This window comes from Schistocerca cancellata, chromosome 10 (assembly GCF_023864275.1).
Source record: "Schistocerca cancellata isolate TAMUIC-IGC-003103 chromosome 10, iqSchCanc2.1, whole genome shotgun sequence".
Taxonomy (NCBI): Eukaryota; Metazoa; Arthropoda; class Insecta; order Orthoptera; family Acrididae; genus Schistocerca; species Schistocerca cancellata.
Genome location: NC_064635.1, coordinates 160,808,895 through 160,835,533, shown reverse-complemented (window position 1 = coordinate 160,835,533; position 26,639 = coordinate 160,808,895). Strand labels below are relative to the sequence as shown.

The 26,639-nt window shown below is 40.2% G+C and overlaps 1 protein-coding gene across 1 annotated transcript in view; it reads right to left on the bottom strand.

Annotated features, from left to right (window-relative positions):
• The window catches only part of LOC126106873 (poly [ADP-ribose] polymerase tankyrase-1-like), a 135,371-nt gene extending 124,385 nt beyond the window's left edge, over window positions 1–10,986 (bottom strand). The window contains exon 1 of the mRNA XM_049913271.1: window positions 10,977–10,986. The gene's annotated coding sequence lies outside the window, so the exon portion shown is untranslated. The remainder of the gene's footprint in view (window positions 1–10,976) is intronic.
• Window positions 10,987–26,639: the final 15,653 nt, after the last annotated feature.

Below are 26,639 nucleotides of genomic sequence, written 5' to 3'. Positions count from 1 at the left end.
AGGTCATGTAGGTTGGGTGGGTAATACAACACCACTTTAGAAGTGTTGCAAAGGATGTTGCATAGAACATCCCTCTTTTCCAGATGACCAATGCTATAGTGTAGGATATGGTTCAGTTTTTTCAGTCCAGGATGATACTGGGTGACGAGGGGGTGCTCCTTCACATCTGATTCATGAGAGTGATAGGGTGTTAGAAATGTGTGAAGAAATGGCAGGGGAAATCTGATTGTGGACTATGTTTGGAAGGGTGCTGATGGGGGAGGGGGTGTAGTGCTGACTTAATGCTTCTGCTACGTGGTGAATGGTCTCCTTCACTCTCAAAGTATTTACATTCTGCCACAACTTCCAATACTAAATTTACATGACATTTAATTGTTCTACTTGGTTTAGTTTGTCTTTGTATTCATGTAACCAGCAGTGCTATAACTGTTTCATAGACACAGATAACAGTTTCAATGTCAACACCCCAAAGAGGTCAGGTCTATTTACTGACATTAAATCAAATGTATAACCACTGTGGGTGGGCTTCCAAACTATCCATTCTAAGTATTTTTAAGCGAAGGCATTTAGTAATGTTTCACGGAATGTCTTCAAATGCCCACCACTTACTATACTGTAATTATCACAACCAACTGTTAAATGATTAAAATCTTCTCTAGTGGTGGCAGTTGTGATGCAGAACATGCATACTAGTGAGTTAAGATTTTTCTCTGCAGTGTTCAGTTAGATCTGTGATCGATAAAATGGCCCAATCAGATGGTTATGCCTACCCTTGATAGAGTATGACCCAAAATGTCACAACCATCTTCAATTTGTGTCACTGTGGATTTGTTTTTCTTTCTCTACAACAACAAATAAACCATCTCCATTTCCTGTTAGTCTAGCCATCCAATATACACTTTGATTTAGCCAAAAAATCTCCCTGCTGTCAGTTTTGGATTTTAGCTAGCTTTCTATAGCTAGAATCCAACACGGATTCAGAAAATATCATTCTTGTTCAACACAGCTAGCTCTTTATTCCCATGAAGTAATGAGTGCTGTAGACAGGGGATCTCTGGTCGATTCTGTGTTCATGGCTTTCTGGAAGGCTTTTGATACCGTTCCTCACAAGCGACTATTAATCAAATTGCGTGAATATGGAGTATCGTCTCAGTTGTGTGACTGGATTCACGATTTCCTCTCAGAGGTCACAGTTCGTAGTGATAGACAGTAAATCATCGAGTAGAACAGAAGTGATATGTGGCGTTCCGCAAGATAGTGTCATAAGCCCTCTGATGTTCCTGATTTACATAAATGATCTAGGTGATAATCTGAGCAGCCCCCTTAGATTGTTTGCAGATGACGCTGTAATTTACCATCTAGTAAAATCATCAGACGATCAATTCCAACTACAAAATGATCTAGAGAGAATTTCTGTATGGTGCGAAGTGGCAATTGGCCCTAAACAAAGAAAAGTGTGAGGTCATCCACATGGGTACTAAAAGAAATCCGATAAATTTTGGGTATACGATAAATCGCACAAATCTAAGGGCTGTCAATTCAACTAAATACCTAGGAATTACAATTACGAGGAACTTAAATTGGAAAGACCACATAGATAATATTGTGGGAAGGTGAAACAAAGACTGCGCTTTGTTGGCAGTATACTTAGAAGATGCGACAAACCCACTAAAGAGACAGCCTATATTACACTTGTCCGTCCTCTGCTGGAATATTGCTGCATGGTGTGGGATCCTTACCAGGTAGAATTAACGGAGGGTATCAAAAAGATGCACAGAAGGGCAGCTCATTTTGTGTTATCACGCAGTAGGGGTGAGAGTGTTACTGATATGATACATGAGTTGGGGTGGCAGTCACTGAAACAATTTTCTCTTCCAAATGCGGAAATATTTTGTTGAAACCCACCTACATAGGAAGAAATGATCATCATAATAAAATAAGAGAAATCAGAGCTTGAACGGAAAGATTTAGTGTTCCTTTTTCTCACGTGCCATTCGAGAGTGGAATGGTATAGTAGTAGTAGCATGAAAATGGTTCGATGAACCCTCTGCAGGCATTTAAGTGTGAATTGCAGAGTAACCATGTAGGTGCAGATGTAGATGAACTTCATTAATTTTTAGGATAGGTTCAAACTCTTTGACTTTGGCAGCTGTTTACTAGGCTTTTAATATCTCATCTGTGAGGTCATTAATACAGCCATCATTATGTGGACTGAATGAAGAGTTGCACAATTTAAAAAAAAGATCCTCGTGTGCACCCCACATTTTCAGCCACTTGGATATTAGCTTCTGATGTATAGTGCACTGCTAACTTGTTTAGGGGGACTCCCCAGTTATGCATACTATGAAGTCATCATCTGCATATATGAGATATGGTTACTTGACTGAAAATATTTGTCTGCAAAGGAAAGCACTAGAGATTTATTCACTGGTTGTCCCTCATCATCACAGAAGGATGTTTTCACTATCTTTTGAGTCACTGAAGTTAGTTATGTATTATTATATATACAAAAATCACCCCTTTTAGACTGTAACAGAACACTCCAAGACTCCTAGAGGAAGAATTGGGCATGTCCTGTCTGCCAAAGATGTCATGTCTGCACACAGGTAGTTAAAGCAGGCTTGTTGGTTTACACTTTATGCTATCTATGAGGCCAACAACCTTACAGATTACAAATAACTTCAGCGTGTCTTGAGAAATATGCAAGTGTTCCAACAGTACTGGTTTTAATATAAATTGTATTATATAGTAGTATGATAAGTAAAGACTGTTATTTTACACAATTTACATCAAGTGAAATAACTGAATGATTTGTGTGTGTGTGTGTGTGTGTGTGTGTGTGTGTGTCTCAAAGTGGAAGAAATATCATTTGATTGAATTCATTTTGATCAAAATAACAATTTCAGCAGTTCAGAAGTTTCCAATGCCAAACAACAACAAAACAATGGAATGTTTGTCCTGTAAAACATTGCTGGTGTATTCTGACCTGTGATATAAAGCAGATAAGTTTATCAAAGCAGCTCATAAATTTTACCAGGTGCACAGGGTTTGGTGTATATGAAAACTATATCTACAACTATGTACACACTCTGCAAGCCACCCTATGGTGCACTAGGGACGGTACCTTGCAACACAACTAGTCATTTTCTTTCCTGTTCCATTTGCAAATAGAGCGAGGGAAAACAACTGTCTATATGCCTCATATGAGCCCTAATTACACTTACCCTCCTAGTCCTTGCACTAAATGTACATTAGTGGCAGTAGAATCTTTCTGCAGTCAACTTCAAATTCTGGTTCTCTAAATTTTCTCCACAGTGTTTTGAGGAAAAATGTCGCCTTCCAGCCAGGATTCCTGTTTGATTTCACAAAGTATGTCCGTCATACTTGTGTGTTGACTGAACACACTGGAAACAAATCTAATGGCTCGCCTCTGAATTGCTTTGAGGTCTTCCTTTAATCTGAGCTGGTGGAGATCCTAGACAATCGTGCAGCACTAAAGAATGATTAGCCGCACTTTCCAAAAATTCTCCCAATATACCAAAGTCAACCATTAATTGTCCAAACTATAAACAAGAAATGATTTTATTTTTTTTAGTGTTCTCCTTTTATAATGTTAGACCTATATCTTCAACAGTGTGTTTTAAAACATTCTCTTATGGATGTTCCAAACATGCAGACAGCACTGATATCAGTCAGGAGGTGTCACTACCAGGTCAACCAAAACTTTCCACTTCGTCATTTGACAACACAACAGGGATATTCCATTATGTTGTTTTTGATGTGTAAAAGTAATATGTCTACATGTTTTTGATCATTTTATCTGTATTAGTTTTGTCTTATCTTTTAACAACGGGTAAAAGAAAGTGTGTTTTAATGTTAAACTGCAAGAAGAATTCAAATGACAGTAACAATGAACTTGTTTACTGCACACTATGAATCGGAAAATTTTCTACTGTACGTAAAAGAAAGGATTATGTGAAAGACCGTGCAAAAACAGCTAAACATAGGAGTAGTCTTAAATGAACTGTGACAGGAATCTCAACAACAATACTTCATTGATACTGGCTAGTTACTAGCCAAAATCTAAATTTGCTTTAATAAAGCCTGTAAGGAAAGAATGACTGATTGCTGTGCTCCATCATTTTAAAATGTGATATAAGTGCTATTAATGTGAGTGCTTCACCAAATGTAACAGTTTTTAGTTTGAGGCAAAAAGGAGCATAACAGTGATCTGGGGTGTGGTGCTAAAGTGGTTACATTTTCATACCAAACTGTTAGGCACAAACTCAGTTTTAAAACACCATCAGACTGCACATCTAAATTGATTAAATAGTTCATCTGCTACATCCAAAACCGAGGCAGTTATTGTTATGTCCAGTGAAAAGTACAACTGAATAAATAAAGTTTAATGTTTCAGTAAGCTGTTAAGATTAAAGCAATTTCAAAAGTATGTCCTGGGTAGGACCCAAAAAAGTATGGCAAGCCTAAAAATTACTCTGGTGTGGTTACAGAGTAGGTTGCATATTCTGTAGCTCTAAACTTACTACTATTACTGAAAAGTGGAACAGAGAAACATTTACAACAGAAATATGTCCATATTATGGTGTATCACACCAAAAATAACACCAAAAACAAATCAATCTTTGTACAAAACAGGAGTGTTGTAGTAGCAGCTTCCTTTCTAATTTACAAGATGAAATTTAGCTAGCACACTCCTGAGTAGTGGTAATTGTGTAGTCATAGTTTATTTTTAATACAGTAACAGATTAAATTTCTGTGGTTTGTTTTTATTTTATTACTGTAAATCTTGAATTGCTCCACAAGCCTGATTTTTTTAATTTGAAAAATTTTGTGTTCTTATGGAAAATGTGCAGCAAAAGAAAATGTGTGTTTTGAATGCAAGGTAACAGATCATTGTGTGAATATCGATCACAAGTAGAAAATAAGATTATGTACAAAATTTGATGAAGATTTAGGTTGAATACTTGAGGATTGCACATACTACTTCACAATACTAACAGTTGAGATATACCTGAAACATGATCATGTCAATTTACAGACTGCCACCCAAGCCTCATCACTAAAGGACTCACATTTGCTAAACAAAGAAGGATTGAATCACATGTTTATTTCCCTTGAGGTCAGTTTCTATCAGCTTTTACTTTAATACGTAAATAATTCTTGAAATATTTTGCAACCATGAGTTATTAAACTGACGTTAGTAATATTCACAGACGTCATCTTTGGAACTAGAATTAATACATTATCCTCGAATTCTGAGGGTATTTTTCCTGTCTCATATTTTGCACATCAAATGGAATGTTTGTCATGGCTGGCACTCCTAAAGGTCTCCATGATTCTGATGGAATGTCTTCTACTCCAGGAACCTCAGTTAGGTCTCTCAGTGCTATGTCAAATTTTTCCTTTTGCAGTGTTTCAACACCCACCTCGTCTTCATCTTACCTTTCTATAATATTGCCTTCAAAATCATTTCCATTGTATAGCCCTTTCATATATTCCTCTCACCTTCCTAACTAAGTACTGGCTCGCCATCTGAGGTCCCAATATTCACAGAGCTGTTTTTTTTTTTTTTTTTTTTTTTTTTTTTTTTTTTTTTTCCTAGAAGTATCTAAGTTTGCATTTCCAGCCATTCTTGCTTTGTGATTTTGCACATCCTGTCAATCTCATTTTTTAGATGCCAGTATTTCCTTCTGGTAGCTCCATTTGCTGCAATTCTGTACTTCCCTATTTTGTCAATTAAACTCAATATGTCATGTGTTATCCAAGAATTTCTAATGGGTTTGATTCTTTCCTTATTCAGTCCTCTGCTGCCTTTACTATTTAATTTCTGAAGGCTACTCATACATCTTACATGGTATTCCTTACCCATTTAAGACAACTGTTGCCTAATGCTTCTTTTTAAACCGTCAGCAGCTTCTGGTTCTTACAATTAATCCAGGTTCCAGCTCATTTATTTCCTACTTTTCCACAATTTCTTCAGTTTTAATCTGCAGTTCATAACCAATACTGGAAATGTTATGCAGTTTAAAATCTGGTTTCAAAATCTCTCAGTGATGTAGCACCCAAGCCACATGATCAATTGCTCATGCATTGCCTCTACATGGGCATAACACAGTAGCGATCAGTGAGACATTTATGTTTAACGCAGACCATGAATGTAAACAAGGGTAAATGGTGGGCATGACAGCGGCAAAAAGGGGCAATCATGTTTGGCCGTGCCCATGGCCATACAGTGTATGAAATTGATGGATTTGTTGGTGTTTTTTTGTGGACTCTTTCACGTCCACAAGCAGTGGTGTAACACATGTGGCCACGAAACAGGAAGTTAGAATCGTGGTCAGAGAAAGATCCTGACAGAGGGACTGGAGACGCATTCCAAAACTGACAGGAATTGCTGCAGGCAGTAAATGAAGATCCATCCTAACATGTCAGAGAGAGAACATTGCAACATGTAACATTTGGAGTCCATCAACTTGCACAATGCCATTGCTCACGTAAGTACGTAAAGAGAACAACAGCTAAGTTCATCCACATGAAAGAATATGTGAGTGGTTTCCTGAACACTCCCCTAAATCTCAACTGACCTTCAAAATCACCTGTCTTGAACCCCATAGAAAAACTGTGGGACATGTTAGGACAGAGGGTAAAATGCCAACATTACCATCCTTGCAGTTTGGTGAAGTTGTGCAATCAAATCCTCAGGGAGTGGTTTAACCTGGATGCAACATACCTGCACAACCCTGTAAACTCACTTTCTACCCAAATCCATCTGGTTATCAAGTCCAGGGTTGGAATCACATGGTATTGTAAAACTCATGTAACAGATTCCCTAGGGGTGACTAATATTTTTGTCCCAGTGAGGTTACTATATAGGTGTTGTTTATCTGCTTTTGGTAGCTTGACATTTACTTGATTATAATGATACTTTTTGAAGAAAATATTTACCAACATCTGTATGTACCGAGTCCTATTTTCAGTATATTATTACTTGTCATGTAACTTTACACTGAACACTGTAAGTTGTCGTGTCACTAACAGAAGTTTTCAATCTCTGAATCTAAGTATGCAGATAATATACAGAAAGAATGGATAATGAAACATTTTTTTAATATTTTCTTTTGAATTGATACGAATTCCCAATGTCTTGTTTGATGTTGGATGCACCAAAGTACATAGCCACACTGGACCCTAGACAAGGAGGCAAAGTCCACATGAAAATAATTTTTGTGCCTTGTGTTGTAATTTGGTACATCACAGTTCTCCTGCAACTTCTGACAAAGAGTCAAGTTCCAATTCTACCACACCACCTGCAAATCTAAATAGCAACCCCGACTTCCTGTCCCCCCCACCCCCTACCAGCCCAGAATTTTACTAGCAATTAGTAAGTTAAGAACACAATTTTTAACAGGTATGGATGAGATTCAGGATTACACAATTAAAAACACAGGAGATCTTATTGTGGTACCATCAGACCACCTTCTTAACAGTTTATTTAGAACTGGAATTTTTCCTTTGTGCTTACAGATGGTGAAACTCAAGCCACTGTTCAAAACAGGTAAGACAGAAGATTTAGACAACTATAGACCTATTGCTTTGCTCTACCTGTAACAAAAAGTACTACAAAAACATTTTCACAGGAGTTTGCTAGATCTTTCAGAAAAGATCAACATGTTGTCCACAGCCCAACATGGTTTTCTGAAAGCTGATCAACAGGACAGCGATATTTGAATTTCGCAGTGAAGTACTCCAAAAACATGATAATGCAGAAAAAATAACTGATGTATGCCTTGATCTGTTGAACACAATTGACATAAAAGACTAAATAGGGAGAGGTCATGGTAGAAGTTTAGGCCAACTGCTACAGGAAAAGATAGGCATAGAATATGACATCACAAGCATCATGAAACCTAGCACCAAGCTTAGCCAGGTGACAGAACATAGGGGTCTTGTGAAGAGACTTTGATGGCAGGACACAGTCAATATTTCCATGGTAAACCTGTAAGTGGTTCAGAGAGGAGTTCAATATGCAGCAATAAAAATTTTTGATCATTTGCCCAATAACATAAAACGTCTGACAGCCAGTGAAGCAAGTTTTAAATCTAATTTAGAATCATTTCTCCTGGACAACTCCTATTCCATTAACAAATTTATACTTAAAAACTGGAAGCCAGTAAAAAAGGAAAGTAAAATACAAACTTACAAAATAAATAGATAAAAATACAAAAAAACTTGCTTTTAAGTATGGTTTCAAGAGTAGGAATAAAATGATTGTGTGTTCATTAATGTGAATAGTAATTATGTACACATATCCTGCAAGCTCCTTCCACATCATTTTGATAAAAGAATTGTTCAAATTATCTATGGAGCACAGAACTAACTATTCTACTACTGCAGAAACTAGACAGTATTAACATCAGAGGTACACCTAATAACTAGCTTGAATCATATTTTACTTCCGGGGATCTGGCCGCAATTAGTTTATTTAAATTTTCAGTTGTAATTTTCTATTTACAGTGATTTAATTATAATTCAGGGCTAAAAACATTGTATTCATTAATACACAGGTCACACGAACATGAAGTTATATTTGCATTGACCTGTCCCATATCTGATGTGCTGTACTGTACCTGTTAAGATTTAATGGACCAAATGAAACAAATACGAATACATTCTAAACAGTGATCAAAGGATGAAGGAATAAATAAATAACAAATAAGATTTGCTTAAAACAACTGCAAACCTGTCAGGAGAAGAAAGGAAATGAAGCAGTTGCAAAAGAAACCCAAGTAGACACCTATCAGGATTTGTTCACGACAACATGAGCAGGAGTGTGGGAATATGAAATTACAGAACTGCCATAAGAAAATAAGGGTAGCAACATGAGGAGGACAATGAGTGTGGGCATCTGGTTCTCCTGACTGGCTCCTGGGAACCTGATTGGCCTTGGCAAGTAGTCAGTGGAAGTGTGTGCCTTTGAATACTACATGCAGAGCCTTAACGAAAAGATCACGCCAACAACATATGTGGCAAGATGAAACACATTAAACCATCTGTGACTGGCTGTCTTCTGGATTCCATATTCTAAGTGCCGGCTGTCTTCTGGATTCCATATTCTAAGTGCCAGACAACAGATCACTTCACAAGAATTTCATGCTTTCTTTAAAACTTATTAGACCATCAACAGAAAAAAAAGCAAATGACACATGTAAAAAAGAATTCCACTAAAAAATGAGAGCCACCTGAAATATTGTATGGAGACAACCAGCAACAGAATAGTCAGTTCCATCAACTACCTGCTGGGGACTCATTTACGATATGTTAAGTAAATAAAATTATGAAGACATTTTATTCAGATTTTTCACAGGTACAATACATGAAAATTTCATTAGGTAAAAAACACAGTGCACAGGCATCAATCAACCTAGAGCCAGCATACACAGTATCTATTTTGCTATATCCCAGCAATGAGGTGGAAAAATTCTCCATAATTATGTAACATATAACATCAATTTAAAAAAAACTAATAATAAAAAAAGAAAAGGCACACACTTCATAGCCAGCACTCTTGTTGACAAATGTAACTGTTTACATCAGATGGTGTAGTTCCACAAAAATAAGATGACAAAAACAAATTTTACGGTACTGACTATATCACTCAGAAAACCATGGTATTAAACATTTTAGAGGTCAAGACCCTTTTCTAGAGAGAATTTGGTTTATGCTTTTATATTAATGGCTAGCTAGCTAGCCTAAACGAGAAATCCATCAAATTCACAGACAAATTTGTAGAGGATACTTTGTTGGAATAAAAAGAAAGCAGGCAATAGCCTCATTCATGAAATTATTAACCGAATCTCTTCAAATTACTAATTCGGCCAATTATAGTGGCATAGGGCTTAAGCTGCATCAACAAGCGCTCCAACATGCCAAATGCACTTAAACATTATGCTTAACAGCATCAAAAGAAAAGTCATAAACTTTGTCCATGTAAAATCATTAGTGTAATATGATCTGCCAGAAATTGATTTTAAAGCCGTTGACATCATTATGGATGTTACAAGATGTGGTCATAACAATAGCCTAATCAGTAAAAGTGTACTTATGGTGTACCACAGTTTTTTCGTTGTGTTCTATTGTTTAATTGTTAGCGCGATAAATGATGGCATGACCAATCTTGAGTCGGTGGCCGGCAACCAATCAGAATAGTCGTTCGTTAGCAGGTATTTTGTTCTGCGTGGCTAGAATTTAGCCACATCATGGGAATTTTTGACGAAATCAGAAATACGATACCCCAGTAAGTTATTGCAATGACGAGCGAATATCAAATGCTATGCTACACATTAGTCTATGACGGCAGTTGTATTTTCATACTAAAATAGGCCAACTCTCAACCATACTGTCACATTCCGACCAACATATGCCTTTGGCTTCGCCTCTGATCAGTCTGTAAGCACATACAGTTTTCTCCATTCGCATTTGTTGGCTCCCCCAACTGACAACGAAACTATCACATTACAATCTAACCTACGCCTTGGGTTACGGTCGGTCTATCATGTCCAGTTTTTTTCTCACTGCCCATATTTAAAACAAACTAATTCCCTTATTCCGCTTAAGGAAATCATTAGATTTAACTATTCTCATCAGCCACCGAATAGTAACAATCAACTCGATATGACAATGGGAAACAAAATAGCAGTAGAAGGGCGCAGCGAAGTAGTTTAGTACACCGTAAGGGCATCTTTTCGCCGTGTTGAGGCGCTGGCGTCACAGTTCTTGGCACTTTTGGATAACAAATTGTAATAAAAATGACGCATTTTCGAGAGATCTTTACTGTGGTGTATCACTGTAAGTATATATTTTCGTAAGATCCATATCGTGGTAGTCGGCCTCGACCTTACATGGTAACTTGAATTCTCCGAGGGGTAAAGGAGTGGGGGAGAATATGCCCCGCCTACCTCTCTAAGGGCTGACATTCTATATCCGCGTTCTGTGCTTCCACGAAAGCGGAACCGACATACCGGGCATACGGATTGCTCTTCTTGTGGTGGGAGCCTCATTCGAATCCTTTTATGCACCAGGATTAGTCTCTTCACTCATTTCAAAATTAGAAAAATAAACACGCAATCCACAATGCAAAGAAAATTGGAGTACACAAAGTGTTGGTAAGGTCCAACTGCGGAGTTCATCGGTAGTACACAAACCATTTTATAGTAATACAGATCAGCTGTTGGCAGCGATCTTTCAGGCCTGACCTCTGCCGGTATCTTACGCAACCACAATTCAAAACACTCCCCACCTAAAACTGCACGATGCAGTCCGCATAGGCACAAAGTACGAAAATCAGCGAACGGCTGTTCGGTTGCTTCTGTCGTCCTATCACAGACAGGACACGTGACCTCAAGGAAACGTCAGTTTTTCGCCGCGTGAACGTAAGAAATATACTGAGCATGCAAAAACGAGTAAAAATTGAAATTTGAGTGTTTCTGATAAACACCCTGAAGCAAAGCCATGTGTTCATACGCATTGACTAGTGAGAAAAGTAAAGGCACATTACCAAAAAACAGCACACAAAGACTTCAGGGGAGGAATTTCAACCAGCAATCGTATCTGCGGCACTCTATACGATGGAACTATTCCTTCACAGCTTCCCACGTCGTTCATGCTGACACCAAAAGAAATCAAAATAAAGCGATACACTTAAATTTATTTTTGACGAGTTCATATTTTCTAAATATTCAGTTGTAAACCTTCAATAAGTTGCATTACCAATATCACACTAATTTCCGAACGCGTACTTTTACATCTACTCCCGAGATGGAAATGGTGAAAAACCTTCCCAGCATAATGGGTGCAGATACTATTTCAATTTAAACTTCTGTTGACGAAAGTTGATTGCAGGCAAGATTTAAGCCTACCAACAAACAAATACCGACCTTTAAAACGGACTGAACAGGCAAACCAGCAAAAGCGTGAAGAACTTACCGCTAGATTCCAATATAACTAGTGATTGCGACGTTAGTAAGATTACACTCATCAGTTGCAAACCACGCCCGGTTACCGACAAAACTCTAGACTGCGCAGCCAAGGTTATTAACTACGTAGGAAGATAAATCGTCGTATATGCTGACAGTGTCACAAACAACTGAGGGAACGGTAATACCAACTGCACTTTGTCACATTTCCAAAGTAAAATTCGGTTTACGTTTGATGGCACGCAACGGAACGTCAAAACATTCCACAATTTCATTTCAAATGGCGGCATTCATACAGGCCATCAACGGACACGATGCGAAGGTCAAGGTTTCTCGGGTAGAAAGTATGGCATATTGAATATGAAATGTCCAGATTAGTTTAATATTCTATACGGCACCTGTTTAGGCTTTATTGTCATTCTCAAATAACTCGCTAATACAACACAAATGAAGCTATCTAAAAATGCACAATATTTCTTGGTGACTTTAACATTAAATTTAACGAAAAAATAAGAACAAGGTACAATTATTAAATCCGTTTAACACATACAACATGCAACCTACAGTGCAGGAAATTACCAGATAAGGGGATTGGCCTGAAACAACACTTGATCAGATGATCAGATATTTACCAACAAACAAAGCTGTGAGTACAGTGTTGAAGTAACAGACACAGGCTTTTCTGACCATATGGCTTTAAAAACGATGATAAGGAATGAGAACAATAAGAAATACACAGTCACTGAAAAATGTGTACAAAGAAGACTTATTAATGCAGACAACATAAGGGTATTTAATATTATGCTAAAAAGGGTGCAGTGGGACATAGAACAAACTGATGATGCAGAGAAAAAGTATGACAGTTTTCTCACTGATTATAAATGTTGCTATTATGTAGCATTCCTGTTAAAAAGAAGTCAGTCAGAAGACAAACACATGGGTAAGACAAGGGATTAAAAAATCAGCAACCACCCTTAGAAACCTCAGCAAGCATGCTAAAATAAATGCAACAATAAAACCATACTATAGGAAATATAGAAGGGTCTATAGGAAAGTTTTACAGGCAGCAAAAAGGCTAAGCAATGATTCATACATTAATAATGGAAGCATTAAATCAAAATCGATTTGGAAGATTATAAACAATAGCATAGGAAAATGTAAAACCAAGACCCACCCATAATTTCAAAATTAAAAGTGAGGGTAAAGTGATAGAAGATGCTCAACAGGTAGCCAATATATTCAATGAATATTATGTGAACATAGCACCAAACCTAATTAAAAGTCTGTGCAATTTAAACAACAAAAACATAAAAGTACCAACTTGTGAAAAGACGATGTTCCTGTACCCAGTAACAGAATGTGAAGTTACAAATGCTATTAATAAACTAAAAAATAAAATGTCTTGTGGTATTGACGGAATCCCAGACAAGGTAATCAAACACAATTCTATCAATATAGACACTCACCTAAATGACATTATTAAAACTTATTTCAGGACAGGGGTGTTCCCATCAAAACTAAAACTCTCCATAAAGCCACTTCACAAAAAGGATAGTACAGCTGACATAACTAATTATAGGCCAGTCTCATTATTGTCAGGTTTCTCTAAAGTAATTGAAAGAGTAATGTATTAAAGGCTAGCTGACCTCCTGAATAAAAATAAAATACTGACTATTGATCAAAATGGGTTTCGAAATAACAGATCCACAGAAATGTCAGTCTTCCAATTCATGAAAATGATTCTAAATGCCTTGGACAAGAACAAATTAAGCTGTAGCATATTCTTAGATTTATCTAAAGCATTTGATTTAATCATACATGACTTATTGCTTATGAAACTAGAATGTTATGGGGTCCGTGGTCTTGCCTTCAAATGGTTCAAGTCTTATCTCTCTGATAAATCTTTCAGATTAAAAAAAAAAAAAAAAAAACTAGCCATGGAATGCCACAGGGTTCTGTGTTAGGCCCTCTGTTGTTCTTGGTGTACATAAAAGATTTGCCAAACCATCTGACAGTTGCAGAAATGGTGATGTTCGCTGATGACACTAGCATTTTTATAAAAGGGTACTCTGAGGATGATCTGCAGCAGAGTGTCTCTAGGACAATAAATGAGACAGGAAAATAAGGATAAAACGGTATTGATGAATTACAGTAATATTAAAAGTAAAGCTAGAAGAAGAGTAAAAGCTGAGTTATGGAACTATGTTACTGCACAAGCTCCATACACAAAATTCCTTGGTATATGGGTGTATGAGCATTTGAGATGGGAAAAACATCTAGAAGTTTTGATTTAAAAAATTAAGTAAATGCTGCTATGTGCCAAGAATGCTTTGGGAATGCTGCAACATTGAATCATTGCTGTGTGCCTATTATGCTTACATGAACAGTTCGCTTAGATATGGTGTGATCTTCTGGGGAAATACAGGTATAGCAAAACAAGCTTACAAACTTCAGAAAAGGGCTATTAGAATAATGAAAGGGGTTCCCTGCAGAGAGTCATGCAGGGAAATATTTAAAGAATTTAAAATAATGACTCTTCCTAACTTATACGTCTATATATGTGTATGCTTTCTGAAACCTCACCAGGAAGTTTCAACATTAAATAATCAGGTTCATAACCATGAAATAAGGAACGTGGATGATTTTCACAGAGACACCCACAAAGGAGCACTCTACCAAAAAAGTGTAAACTACCAGCCCAAAATAATTTTTAGTTGATTGCCTTCTACAATAAAGAAAAGAATTTCATAAATTCAAGTTAGACCTTAAACAATTTTTACTAACACATAGTTTTTATAGCATTGAAGAATATCTGAATATGGAAAAGTATTATTATTTATATATACTGATATAAAATATCTGTATTTATTATCCATGTTTTTGAAACAAATTAAAGATTAGAAACTATATTGTAATTGACTACATCCATACAATGTATATTGTTAACAGATGAATAAAGAGACTGATTGATTGATTGATAGGTGTTGGTTGCCCAAGGGAATAATTATGCATTTTAATTTTACAATGGTACTGAATTCTAGTTTGATGATGTTCATATTGTTAATTATTTGGTTGCATGTTTCATTGATCAATCACATGGTATGGTAGCTGTTATGATATGGAACATGTCAAGTGCACAAGCAATGCATATATGAAACATATATATCTATATGATTAATATTTCTATTATTTACCCCATTTCCTTAAATGGCACAAAATGCATATACTATATTTATAGATTTATTTACTCCTATTCAAGAATTCATCTATGGTATAGAAGGAGTTGTCAAGGAGATATGATGTCAATTTATTTTTGAAACTATTACAGCTGTCTGTCAGACATTTTATTTCATGTGGTAACTTCTCAAAATTTTTTTATAGCAGCATCTTTTTCCCCTTTCTGTGCCAAAGATCGATTGAGTAAAGGATAGTGTAAGACTTTCTTTTTTTGGTATTATAATGATGAATGTCACTGTTGTTTTTAAACTGGTCCATGTTGTTGATAACAAATTTCGTAAGAGAGTAAATGTACTGTGAGGCTGTTGTAAGAATTCCCAATCTTTTAAAAAGATGCCTACAAGATGTGTGACTATGAGCCCCACACATTACTCTAACCACTTTCTTTTGAGCAGTGAATACTTTTTGTCTAAATGTTGAGTTACTCCAAAATATTATTCGGCATGAAATCAGAGAGTGAAAGTATGCAACATATGTTAGCTTACTAATTTCTATATCCTCAAAATTGGCAATTATTCTGATTGCAAAAGTTGCTGAACCTAGTCGCTTTAGAAGATTCAAAATATGAATTTTCCAATTAAGATTCTCATCTGTATGTACACCCAAAAACTTAGTATGCTCTACCCTGTCTCCTGACTTCTGTTGATGTGTTATATTATTGAAGGAACTGTACAGAAAATTTGATATCTGTGTTTTTTTGAAGTTTAGAGCAAGCTCATTTGCAGAAAACCGATTAATGGTATTTCCAAAGACCTTATTTGTATTATTTTCAATTGGAGTTTCTTTTACTGGATCAATAATGATGCTTGTATCATCAGCAAATAGTGTCAGTTTAGCTTCCTGTTTCAGATATCAAGAACAGAAGGGGACCCATGATTGAACATTGTGGAACACCTAATGAAATTGCACCCCAGTTAGATGAAGTGGCAAATTTATTTATATCATTTACCCATACAAGGAAACTCTTTGCTTCCTGTTCTGTAGGTATTACTTAAACCACTCATATGTTATTCCATTTATACAATAGAATTGTAATTTCTGTAACACAATGTATGGTTCACACATTCAAATGCTTTGGACAAGTCACAGAAAATGCCTATTGGTGATATTTTACTATTTAAAGACTATATTGTGGACAGTGAAATTGTGTATTGCTGTCTTAGTGGAACTGCATTTTTGAAATCCGAACTGTGATTTACTAAGTATCCCATTACTGTTGAGATGGCTAACCACTCTTGAATACATTACTTTCTCGAAGATTTTGAGCAAGGATACTGTGTGGTGTCACCGACAGATACCACACTTGGTAGGTGGTAGCCTTTAAATCAGTCGCGGTCCGTTAGTATACGGCGGACTCGCGTGTCGGCACTATCAGTGATTGCAGACCGAGCGCCGCCACATGGCAGGTCTAGAGACACTTCCTAGCAGTCGCCCCAGTTGTACAGCCGAATTTGCTAGCGATGGTTCACTGACAAAATACGCTCTCATTTGCCGAGACGATAGTTAGCATAGCCTTCAGCTACGTCAATTGCTACGACCTAGCAAGGCGCCATTACCAGTTACTATTGATGCTGTAAAACATGTACCGTCAAGAGCAATGTTCACCATTTATGGATTAAAGTTAAGTATTCCACAGCTACATCCTTTTTTTGCTTGTCTCATTTCCTTGACCTGTTCCAGACCTAAAGCCAGCCTGCGTGAGCTAAAACGCGTGCCTTTCGGCTTCCTCTCATAGCGGGTTGGCTCTCTTGCCAATCCACAACATTTGGCGACGTGGCCAATTCGCGTTCTTATCGATATTGCCCTGATTTACTTGTGTAATGGCTTCGCCACATTCTCCAGATGTACTGTCCGAATTTTATCGCTTACAGAATCAGCAGACGCAGGCCTTACTGGATGCCCTTGGACAGCTCATCCAGGGTCAACGTGCAATGCAAAACGATGCGGCAGCCGCCGTTCCACTGCTCACGCAGCCACAACACGCAGTTGCACCGACTTTTCGTCCATTTGATGCTGCACTGGAAAGCTGGACGGAGTGGTCACGCCAATTTGGATTCCGTCTCGCCGCCTATAGAATTCAAGGTAACAAGTGGCAGCCTTTCTTATTGTCCTCCGTAGGAGTGACCATGTACCGTGTGATAGTCAAATTATTTCCCCGACACGACGTAACAACTCTGTCCTATGACGAAATTTTGTCTGCATTAGATGCATATTTCAAAGAATCCGTCAATGTAGTTGCGAAAAGGTATACCTTCTTTCGTACAAAACGTACTGCAGGTCAGACTAATAGGGAGTGGGTTGCAACCTTGCAAGGCCTTACTAGGGATTGTGCTTTTGAGTGTCAATGTGGACTTCCTTATTTAGATACTATGGTACGTGATGCAATTGCACAGAATGTTTCTGACGTTCGTATACGGGAACAGATTTTGAAACTAGTCAATCCCTCCCTTCAACAAGTGACGGACATATTGGATCGGCGGGACACACTTGACTTTGCTCAGGAATCATCTGAAACTTCGCCACCCGTGTGTCAGGTTAATCGGCCTGCCGGGCGAGCTGCAAGGAACAGTAAACAGTCCTCGCGCCCGGCCGCGCCAACGCCGCCTGGCTCTCAGCCATGTGTCCAGCGCCGGCATGCAAATGCAATGCTAAAATCATGCCCGCGGTGTGCTACTAGACATTGGCGTGAGAATTGCCCGTCACGCCAAGCTATTTGCTTTTACTGTAATAAAAAAGGACATGTTCAAAGTGTTTGCCAGAACAAGCTCAGATTGGAAGCTCAAAAATCTTTTCCAGGCCCTTTGCTTCGCGCCGGAATCGGAATCGAACCAAGGATACTCAGGCTCGTGACACTTCGCCCATGGAAATTCATATAGTTCATGCCACTCCGCCCAGTGCCACTCTCTCTAACAGTGACTGTGTTCGTCCCACACATAGTGTGCGTCGACATCGCAGGAACTCCCGTCAAGTCGCAAGTCATTTTGTACCAGTGTCAGGTCACGCTGCACGAGACAGTCACTCTTGTCGTCAGCAGGACAATAAACTTTTTGTAGATTTGGACATTAACGGCAAAGTAATACCGTTCTAGCTCGACACCGGGGCTGCAGCTTCATTGATCAATCAAGCCACGTACAAACAGCTGGGCACACCTCCGTTGCATGCCGCAAATGTTAAGTTACGTAACTATTTAGGTCAAGTGATCCCTGTGTTAGGACAGTGCAGCCTTCTGGCAATATACAAGGGACAAACAAAACTTGTGTCATTTTACGTCCTACGTTCTTCTGCTGCAGTGGACTTGTTTGGTTTCGATTTATTTCAGTTGTTTAACTTGTCTATAGTAAATCAGGTCCTATCAGTGAACCAGAATGTGCCTTCAGACAGTGTTTCTCGTCTATGTGACGAATTTGCAGACATTTTTGCACCGGGCCTTGGTTGCGCTAAGAACTATAAAGCACATTTGGAACTGAAAGTAAACGTGCAACCGAAATTTTTCAGAGTGCGCAATGTTCCCCACGCATGGCGTGATGAGGTCGCAAAAACATTACACGAATTGGAATCACAAGGTGTAATTGAACGTGTGCAGGCTTCTCTCTGGGCATCACCCTTAGTAATTTTGCAAAAAACATTCCGGAAAATTGAGACTTTGCGTGGACTTCAAGGCAACAGTGAATCCACAACTAGTGACTGCAACTTTTCCTTTATCCCGCCTGGAAGATCTTTTTGACAAACTGTGCCCGGGTAAATATTTTTCGAAGTTGGACCTAGCAGATGCGTACTTGCAAATACCGGTGGACGAAGAATCCCAGCGCGTTTTGGTGGTTAACACGCATCTTGGTTTGTATTGATTCAAACGACTGCCATTCGGGTGTGCATCCGCCCCTGCATTGTTTCAGCAATATCTACAAACTGTTTGTGCATCGGTCCCTACTGCAGCAAACTATCTGGACGATATTGTGATCTCTGGAAGGACGGAAGAAGAAAATTTTGCCAATCTCAGAACATTATTTCAGGTCTTGCGACAAAATGGTCTTCACTTGCGGAAGGACAAATGTGTGGTTTTTGCTCATGACTTACCCTATCTGGGACATGTACTCAATGCCCAAGGCATACAACACAGTCCAGAGCACCTCCGTGCCATACAAGATATGCCTTCGCCGCAAAATTTGAAGCAGCTACAGAGTGTGCTGGGAAAAATAAATTACTATAACAAATATATCCCACACGCCTCTTCCATTTCAGCTCCGATTCATCGCTTACACCGTAAAGGTGTTCCGTTCGTCTGGATGACGGAATGCGAACGCGCCTTTCGCCAGTTGAAATCGGTGTTGCTTTCCAATACTTGCCTCACGCCATTCGATCCCCGGAAGCCCCTTTTGTTGATGGTGGATGCATCCGATTTCGGGATCGGTGCTGTGCTTGCGCACAAAGACAGATCGCACGGGATCTGCTGGTCCCCGTCTGCTTTCAGCGACGGTGCCGTCCGGTCAGCGCCCTGGGGACGCATCTACTGGCTCGCCTCAGCCCCAGCTGTTACCGACGCTGCCTTTCATTTTGCCCCATGGCGACGTGCCGCCGCCGCCTGTTCTTCCGCTGGCGATGCCCACAGTGGACGCGTCGCTGCAACCGTCAGGCGCCTCCCTGGGTCCCGCGCTGCCGATCGCTTCCCGTGACCAGTTGTCCTCCGCCATGGAACTCTTGCCCGCTCCGGACCATATGTCGTCTTCGCTCATCGGGTGCCCCGGCCCGATGGAGGTCGACCCTTTGGCCCCTCCTGTCTCTCTATGGGTGCATACACCACATGTTGGCGTGCACCCTGGAGCAGGTTTTCAGGCGTTTCCTAGCTCCCCTTGGTCCGAATGGCAGGGTGCGGGTGGCCCAGCCTCGCCTGTTGTTAGGCTCCCCACCGAGTCGCATACGTCAACATGGGGTCCTCCCCACGGTGGGCGGAAGCCTTATGCCACAACCGTCCGCCGATTTGCGGGGGAAGAATGTGGTGTCACCACCAGACACCACACTTGCTAGGTGGTAGCCTTTAAATCGGCCACAGTCCGTTAGTATACGTTGGACATGCGTGTCGCCACTATCAGTGATTGCAGACTGAGTGCCGCCACACGGCAGGTCTAGGGACATTTCCTAGCACTCGCCCCAGTTGTACAGCCGACTTTGCTATCGATGGTTCTCTGACAAAATACGCTCTCATTTGCCGAGACGATGGTTAGCATAGCCTTCAGCTACGTCATTTGCTACGACCTAGCAAGGCACCATTACCAGTTACTATTGATGCTGTAAAACATGTACCATCAAGAGCGATGTTCACCAATTATGGATTAAAGTTAAGTATTCCAGCAGCTACGTACGTTTTTTGCTAGTCTAATTTCCTTGACCTGTTCCAGACCTCATGCCAGCCTGCATGAGCTAAAACGCGTGCCTTTCGGCTTCCTCTCATAGTGGGTTGGCTCTCTTACCAATCCACAACATACTGGCCAATAATTATTGACATCTGTGGTGTCCCCCTTTTTGAAGAGAGGCCTGACAATGGCATGTTTTAACCCGTCTGGGAAAATACCTTGAGTCAATGATGCATTACATACGTGACTCAGAACAGCTACTCAAACAGAACATTTATTTTTCAGAGATTTAATAATGTTACTTATTTGACAAGAGATTGTTAGATGAAACTTAATCTGACTAATTTTTTTTCAAAACAGACTCTTCGATGTACTGCCTAGCTCTTTCTTTTTAACTGTTCTCACCAATTTTTCTCCTACACTTGTTTAATACACTACATACTTGTGTACTGTTGGTTAGGACGGTCTTGTTCTCTTTATTAGTAATACCACCAACCCCAGTTGTCACTTCTCCTGTCTCCCTCCTAGTAACATTCCAACTGATATTATTTTATTGCCGGAGTTGTTAATTTCTTCTATGATATACATATTTCTTGATTTCCCTACAACTTTTCTCAGTATGCTACAATAATTTTTGTAGTGTAAAACTACTACTGGATTTTTACTACTTCTTGCTGTCTCATACAGTTTTCTTGTCCTTTCTGAAGACACTTTAATACCTGTAGTAATACAAGGTTTCTTTGAAAAGTGTGTGGTGTTACATTTTGTAATTTTCTTTGGGAAACAATGTTCAAAAAAGGATATAAATTCATCAAGAAATATGTTGCATTTATCATTAGCATTTGGTTCATTATATACATCTCCCCAATTAACATTTCTTAAGCCTTCTCTGAAGTGCTCTATAGATACTGGGTTGAGCGACCTCACACTTTTACTTAATGGTTTCCAAACTTTACACCCTGTTTGGTTTTGTAAGTTAATCAGTTGTGCATCTTGGTCTGACAATCCATTTACCACAGGGAAAGCATGTGTTTGTTTTACATCCTCTTTCTGTACAAATACATTATCTATTAGTGTGCTACTGTCATGAGCTATATGTGTAGGAAAATTGATCACTGATTTTAAGTTGTATGTTGTTAATAACACTTCTAGTTCACTTTTCCTATCAGAATTACTTAGAAAGTTTGCATTGAAATTACTACACATTAATAACTTCTTTTAGTCCAATAGACAGCATAATAGGGAGTCAAACTTTTTTATGAACAGCTCCCAGTCTCCTAATGGGGACCTGTACAGTGTTGCTAATATCAATACTACATTATCTAGCTGAAGTTCACATGCACAAACCTCAAAGTGCTGATCAACACAAAATTGGCTTTCTTCTACAGTTTTGCATTTATACCCTTATTTTATGAAAATGGCAACTCCTCCTTTGTCCATCCTAGATGCACATGTGTAAGATGCTAAATTATATCCTCATACACTGACACTATCCATGTCCACAGTTATATGGTGTTCAGACAGACAGAGTATATCAATCTCATTCTTATTTTTGAGATCATCTAAACACACTAATAGCTCATCTACTTTATTTTTTATTCCCCTGATATTTCGATGAAGTAAGTTGATACTGCCCTTAGCTTTACCCATATTTACTGTACATTAAGTTTTTTTGTTCTATTTATCTTGATTGTCAACTGTCTGAACTTTGTCTTTAACCTATAGTAAGCTGTCACTCTCTAATTCGAAGTGATTAATTGACATGCAGTAAATATAAACATATGGAACACCTTTCAACATATGTTTGACTGTTTGTTAACTATAAAATACTAAGATGCTCTACGTTCACAAAGTGTCATTAGTAAAGCAACGATAATATTGTGAGAACAAGACATAAATGTATGTCTGTGGAACAAGGGACTGACCAGATGGGCAGTAAATTGCATTGTTTATTACTTGGAAGGGCACTGATTTTGAGACTTGGATGTTTATCCTTTGTTTTTCTTTAGATCTGTTACCTCATACTGTAAGCTAAGTAAATGATGTGAAGTATATATGGGTTTGTTTTCTGACCTACATAATTGGCAATCCCAATATGATATGAACAGCCAACCTTCTGATCTGTCAAATCTTGGAAACTTTTGGGATCAATAGTGGACTGTAGCATAATATCTAATGAATTGCTGCTACATATCTGGCGACAACAGATTCCGTCTCAACTGCAGTTGATATTCATAGCGTATGAAGAACAACTGTTGGATAAATTACTGCAAGTAGCTGATAGAGCATGTGCCACATTAGAGTCAACTACAGTGGCATTCGTAGCAGCAGCAAATATAGCGTCACTAGAGCAGGGGATAAATATGCATTGCTGATGCCGAATTGTACTGCCGCATCTTATCGACAATCACCGGACATCGCTGGGGAACTTCGAGAGAATTGTCAGGCAGTTATAGTTACAGAACTCTGATAAGAGGACGCAGTTGCATCGTTCATCCAACCTGGAGCTATTACATCTACATCTACATCTACATTTATACTCCGCAAGCCACCCAACGGTGTGTGGCGGAGGGCACTTTATGTGCCACTGTCATTACCTGCCTTTCCTGTTCCAGTCGCGTATGATTCGCGGATAGAACGACTGCCGGAAAGCCTCTGAGCACACTCGAATCTCTCTAACCTTACATTCGTGATCTCCTAAGGAGGTATAAGTAGGGGGAAGCAGTATATTCGAAACCTCATCCAGAAATGCACCCTCTCGAAACCTGAACAGCAAGCTACACCGCGATGCAGAGCGCCTCTCTTGCAGAGTCTGCCACTTGAGTTTGCTAAACATCTCCGTAACGCTATCACGCTTACCGAATAACCCTGCGACGAAACGCGCCGCTCTTCTTTGGATCTTCTCTGTCTCCTCCGTCAACCTGACCTGGTACAGACCCCACACTGATGAGCAATACTCAAGTAGAGGTCAAATGAGAGTTTTGTAAGCCACCTCCTTTGTTGATGGGCTACATTTTCTAAGGACTCTCCCAATGAATCTCAACCTGGTACCCGTGTTACCAACAATTAATTTTATATGACCATTCCACTTCAAATCGTTCTGCATGCATGTTGTTGTTGTGGTCTTCAGTCTTGAGACTGGTTTGATGCAGCTCTCCATGCTACTCTATCCTGTGCAAGCTTCTTCATCTCCCAGTACCTACTGCAACCTAGATCCTTCTGAATCTGCTTAGTGTATTCATCTCTTGGTCTCCCCCTACGATTTTTACCCTCCACGCTGCCATCCAATACTAACTTTGTGATCCCTTGATGCCTTAGAACATGTCCTACCAGCCGATCCCTTCTTCTGGCCAAGTTGTGCCACAAACTTCTCTTCTCCCCAATCCTATTCAATACTTCCTCATTCGTTATGTGATCTACCCATCTAAGCTTCAGCATTCTTCTGAAGCACCACATTTCGAAAGCTTCTATTCTCTTCTTGTCCAAACTATTTACCGTCCATGTTTCACTTCCATAGATGGCTACACTCCATACAAATACTTTCAGAAATGACTTCCTGACACTTAGATCAATACTCGATGTTAACAAATTTCTCTTCTTCAGAAACGCTTTCCTTGCCATTGCCAGTCTACATTTTATATCCTCTCTGCTTCGACCATCATCAGTTATTTTGCTCCCCAAATAGCAAAACTCCTTTACTACTTTAAGTGTCTCATTTCCTAATCTAATACCCTCAACATCACCCGACTTAATTCGACTACATTCCATTATCCTCGTTTTGCTTTTGTTGATGTTCATCTTATATCCTCCCTTCAAGACACCATCCATTCTGTTCAACTGCTCTTCCAAGTCCTTTGCTGTCTCTGACAGAATTACAATGTCATCGGTGAACCTCAGAATTTTTATTTCTTCTCCATGGATTTTAATACCTACTCCGAATTTTTCTTTTGTTTCCTTTACTGCTTGCTCAATATACAGATTGAATAACATCGGGGAGAGGCTACAACCCTGTCTTACTCCCTTCCCAACCACTGCTTCCCTTTCATGTCCCTCGACTCTTATAACTGCTACCAGTGTTTGTTCCGCTATCATATAGTCATATAACAAAGGATTTTTCTTTCTATGTATTCGAAATACATTACATTTGTCTATGTTAAGGGTCAGTTGCCACTCCCTACACCAAGTGCCTATCCGCTGCAGGTCTTCCTGCATTTCGCTGCAGTTTTCTAACGCTGCAACTTCTCTGTATACTACAGCATCATCCGCGAAAAGCCACATGGAACTTCCGACACTATCTACTAGTGTCATTTATATACACTCCTGGAAATTGAAATAAGAACACTGTGAATTCATTGTCCCAGGAAGGGGAAACTTTATTGACACATTCCTGGGGTCAGATACATCACATGATCACACTGACAGAACCACAGGCACATAGACACAGGCAACAGAGCATGCACAATGTCGGCACTAGTACAGTGTATATCCACCTTTCGCAGCAATGCAGGCTGCTATTCTCCCATGGAGACGATCGTAGAGATGCTGGATGTAGTCCTGTGGAACGGCTTGCCATGCCATTTCCACCTGGCGCCTCAGTTGGACCAGCGTTCGTGCTGGACATGCAGACCGCGTGAGACGACGCTTCATCCAGTCCCAAACATGCTCAATGGGGGACAGATCCGGAGATCTTGCTGGCCAGGGTAGTTGACTTACACCTTCTAGAGCACGTTGGGTGGCACGGGATACATGCGGACGTGCATTGTCCTGTTGGAACAGCAAGTTCCCTTGCTGGTCTAGGAATGGTAGAACGATGGGTTCGATGACGGTTTGGATGTACCGTGCACTATTCAGTGTCCCCTCGACGATCACCAGTGGTGTACGGCCAGTGTAGGAGATCGCTCCCCACACCATGATGCCGGGTGTTGGCCCTGTGTGCCTCGGTCGTATGCAGTCCTGATTGTGGCGCTCACCTGCACGGCGCCAAACACGCATACGACCATCATTGGCACCAAGGCAGAAGCGACTCTCATCGCTGAACACGACACGTCTCCATTCGTCCCTCCATTCACGCCTGTCGCGACACCACTGGAGGCGGGCTGCACGATGTTGGGGCGTGAGCGGAAGACGGCCTAACGGTGTGCGGGACCGTAGCCCAGCTTCATGGAGACGGTTGCGAATGGTCCTCGCCGATACCCCAGGAGCAACAGTGTCCCTAATTTGCTGGGAAGTGGCGGTGCGGTCCCCTACGGCACTGCGTAGGATCCTACGGTCTTCGCGTGCATCCGTGCGTCGCTGTGGTCCGGTCCCAGGTCGACGGGCACGTGCACCTTCCGCCGACCACTGGCGACAACATCGATGTACTGTGGAGACCTCACGCCCCACGTGTTGAGCAATTCGGCGGTACGTCCACCCGGCCTCCCGCATGCCCACTATACGCCCTCGCTCAAAGTCCGTCAACTGCACATACGGTTCACGTCCACGCTGTCGCGGCATGCTACCAGTGTTAAAGACTGCGGTGGAGCTCCGTATGCCACGGCAAACTGGCTGACACTGACGGCGGCGGTGCACAAATGCCGCGCAGCTAGCGCCATTCGACGGCCAACACCGCAGTTCCTAGTGTGTCCGCTGTGCCGTGCGTGTGATCATTGCTTGTACAGCCCTCTCGCAGTGTCCGGAGCAAGTATGGTGGGTCTGACACACCGGTGTCAATGTGTTCTTTTTTCCATTTCCAGGAGTGTATATTGTGAAAAGCAATGGTCCCATAACACTCTCCTGTTGTACACCTGAGGTTACTTTAACGTCTGTAGACGTCTCTCCATTGAGAACAACACGCTGTGTTCTGTTTGCTAAAAACTCTTCAATCCAGCCACACAGCTGGTCTGATATTCCGTAGGCTCTTACTTTGTTTATCAGGTGGCAGTGCGGAACTGCCACTCAAGCTCAACTGTACTGCCGATGACGGCTGCTAGTAGCACAGACAGTTCGGCGCCCGTGCTACAAAGTGTTCGAAGCCATGTGAGTTCCTAAATGGCAAGGGCTGTCCATATTAGGCGCCACGGGC